Source organism: Corvus cornix, chromosome 4, assembly GCF_000738735.6.
Source record: "Corvus cornix cornix isolate S_Up_H32 chromosome 4, ASM73873v5, whole genome shotgun sequence".
Lineage (NCBI taxonomy): Eukaryota > Metazoa > Chordata > Aves > Passeriformes > Corvidae > Corvus > Corvus cornix.
This window is the reverse complement of record NC_046334.1, coordinates 11,355,590-11,359,626: the sequence shown is the minus strand read 5'-3', so window position 1 is coordinate 11,359,626 and position 4,037 is coordinate 11,355,590.

The window sequence follows — 4,037 nt, the reverse complement described above, 5'->3', positions numbered from 1 at the left end:
CAGAACCTATCAGCTGGCCAGTTTGAATATGGACAATTCTTTAAGCCACTTAAAATTGTGACTGCCTCTGTGGTCCACATTTAAGAATAGACAAACCCCGAGGCAGAGGCTCTGTCTCATTTCCGGCACTGGGACAGGTGACTGCGGGCCCCGTGCGGGGGCCAGCGGGCCCGACCCAGGCCCTGCTCAGGCCAGGCCGGGCTGGGCCACGGCCATCTTGGAGCCGATGGGCCCTGTTCCACCCGTGGACCCCCCCCCCCCCGCCCCCAGCCCTGCTCTGTGGGCAGCCAGAGCAGCCCGGCTCCCCCTCTCCAGTGTGGCCAAGATTCAGCTGAAAGCTGCCCACCACTGCCCAGCAAAGATCATGTGAGCAACAGCGATAAGCGACATTCTAGCTGCAAGGCCTGGGTGAGGTTAACCCTTTTAGTGCTGTGAAGAGCTGAAAACCTGAGGGAAGAGAGAGGAGATGCTTAAAGCTGAAATTCTGTTGTAAAGCTATGATGTATCAGAGTACCTGTTGTAATTTCATGAAGGCATGGGGGGTGGAGCGTTCAACTCATACTTGTGAGCAAAAGCACCTGCGCTGAGATAGGCAGATGCTGAAGCAGCTGTAATTTCATGAGAAGTTTGAACAGGGAAAGATGGAAGCGATGAGGACTTTTGCTTCAAATGGAAAGGAGAAGACCTCAGTTCCTAGAGGTGCTCCCAGAGATAGTCCTAGAGATGAAGATGAGGAGGACTCTTTGCTCCCAGGGAAGGAGAAGGGCCTCTATTCTTAGAGATGAAATGCTTCCAGAGATGGGTGAAGAGAACTTTTGTTTCTGAACGGCTCAACCTTAAAATGGTACTCCAGTAGCTCAAGATTGGACCTTCAAAAGCAGTTGTGGGAAAAGCTGCAAGTCGTGGGAAGGGACTTTCACATGATGCAAGCAGAGAACCGACCTGGGCGGCTGTCTCGTTGTGATAGTTTCTCCATAGCATGAGCAAGAGAGACTCCTCTTCCTAAATGAACTGAACAAGGCTATTATGGCAGTGGTAAACAGACTGAACATCTCAAGGGTTGTCTTTTTACATTGGCAGTGGGAGAAGGGAGAAAGGTGGGGGGAGGAGAAGAGTTCTGAAGGTGTGGTATGATTTTATTTTTTTCTTTTTCCCTCTTTTAGGTCTTAATAAACTTCTTTTTATTCTTTCAAGTTTAGTGCCTACTTTGTTTTTCTCCTAATTCTTATCTTACAGAAGGTAAATAGTAATGAGTATTTTGGACCAAACCACTACACTAAATTGGTGTTTCTGCCCGGTTACAAACCGAACCCGCTACAGTCACCTAGTCCATCCTCCTTCTCAAGAAGTCTGTCTAAACCAATACCATTTCTGAATAAAAGTTTGCTAGACCTTACAGTCCTATTATGATAAGAATTTGTGTGTTTATTACACACCACAAAGGTGTAACAGGCAGCTTCTGCTCAGCTTTACCAACTTCTCTAAACCTTGCCATTAGGGTCATAACTCACCGTTAGATCTGGACAAGAGTTTCATAGAATCATGGAATCATTTAGGTTGGAAAAGGTCTTTAAAGCATCGAGTCCAACCATTAATCCAACACTGCCAATCCACCGCTAAACCAGGTCCCCAAGTGCCACATCAACACATCTTTCAAATACCTACAGGGATGGTGATTTAACCACTTCCCCGGGCAGCCTGTTCCAATGCTTGACCACATTTTTAGTGAAACAAAAATTCCTAACATCCAGTCTAAATCTTTCCTGGTGCAACTTGAACCGCTTTCCACTTATTTTGCTTATTAGGTGGGAGAAGAGACCAACCTCCACCCAGACATAACCTCCTTTCAGGGAATTGTAGAGAGTGATAAGGTCGCCCCTGAGCCTCCTTTTCTCCAGACTGAACAAGCCCAGCTCCCTCAGATGCTCCACTTCAGACTTTTGCTCCCTCAGACCCATTTTTACAAAAAAGTTCTGTTTCTCTAAATAGACACAACAACAACTCTTGCTTTCCTAATATAAGATGCCGAAAACCCTCAGTCTTGCAAGTATTGCCATGTGTCTGGCTTCTTCTCAGCTTCACACAATTAATGAATTTCCTCTTTGGAAATTATGAGCTTAGCCCTGTGTTTGTAGCTCGTGTATATCAGCTGTGATGGGTTAAGTTTCTTGCATCTTCCTCTATTACTGAAAGGACTTTGCTGTTTGCTCTCACAGAACTGTGAAGTGTCCTTTGTGCTACTCTGCTTTCACTTAAGCTATGATTTTCTTCAAGAACATGAAGCCTTCCCACTAGCAGAAGTAACTGAGTGGGGGTAACAAGAATTTTTCATCATTGCAGGCCTGAATGCAGGGTGTATCCTTTCTCTGCACCTGAAATTTTTCCCATCTGGTTTTTCCTACGTAACTTCCTGAAAATCACGGGAAAATGGGTTACTGCTTTTTGTTCTGTATAAAATTGAAGCTACAGGAATAATTTGTCTGCGCAAATATAGATTTTTGGACTGTGCGGGGTTAGCTGGTATGCAGAAAATCTTAGGAGAGACTTCCTTACCCTGAAGTAGCAGAACCTTGGCAGGGCCATGGACTTTTCTGGTCCAAGTTGCAGCATCAAATGGTGAAAGGGGCAGGATGCAGGACAGTACCAGTTTACACAGGAGTGACCAGATGAGAAGACTCCATTCTGTATGCTCCACCAGTAGTTTCAGTGGATATCTCAGTGCACACTCTTCCATCTATTTGGTCACCAGAAATTCACCCAATGCTGACAGACAATGATCCCATTATTAGATCACACCATTTTTAAAGTAGGACCTATAGCTCTCCTTTTTATAGATTATATATGACAACCAAGATAATTTGGATGACCACTAGAAGAAACTATTCTTGACTACTGAGGTAATAGGAATACTTTGAAATTTTGTCACCTGAAAGTAAAATGGAATGGGTGGATAATGAGAAGAGCATCTCATAAGTTTCATACCTTTAGTCCTAGTATGAAATTATTATGCCTTCCTTTTTATCTGCCTGAAAATAAGGCTGAAAAGGGCTGAAGGAGGAGGGGTGCACTGGGCAGTAGTGTTGTGGCTGTTGTGCAAAGGGGGTGCCTATTACCTTTGACAGATAGGCAGGGAAGGCTCAGGAATGTGGCTGCGTGGCACCAATGCGGGTCCTGCGCTAAGTGGGCTGACTCACGTACCAGACACAATTATTCCATAGCTCTCCCTGGGCTCACTTTATCTGTCTGGGAAGCTGGCACAGCTGCATCACTCCTGTTGGATTGTGAAGGCGGGCTGAAGTATCATTGCTCCATAGTCTTTTCCACAGGGAGTTGTCCTCATAAATTCTGTCTATTAAAACCCAAGCTAAGCATTCATCTGTGTCCTTATCCTTCTGCAGTGGTATCCCTGCACTATGTAGGAATCTGGCAGGGTGAAAATTATGAGTCAGAGTTACCCCTAAGTCAGCTGTCCAGGACTAACAATGTGAATATCCTTTCTGTGCTTGCCTGTGCAGCTGCAGCAGGACAAAAGCATTAAAACCCAGATGGATCACTCCCCTGTGCTTCCAACCCTGTCCTTAAACAGGCTTAGTTCCTTCTACTTATTCTGTGTTTTCTCTTAGTTCTGTAGCAATTTCCATTTCAATAAATTTTTCTTCACAGACTCTTGGGTTACTAGTTTTTCATCCAATATTTATTCTAAATATGAATTGTAATTCTATGTTTTCTTCACAGAAAAACTCATCTTACTACAGTGCCTCTTCCCAGTAGATCTTTCATGTTGCAACACTGAGTGTTTTCTCTTAACTTACAGTAATAAAGAAAATGTGTCTCTGCAGTAGACCCTGTGAGTAGTCATAGAAAAATTTAGCTTGGAAAAGGCCTTTAAGATCACTAACTGCCAAAGGGAGCACATTTAAGAAAAATTTGCCTAGCAAAGGCTCATGAGGAACGACTTTGTGACTGCAGCAGTTTCTCAGTGTACTTGTAGGTGCTGTTGGTATCTTGCACAACTAAGTGCCTTCAAATGACAGTTG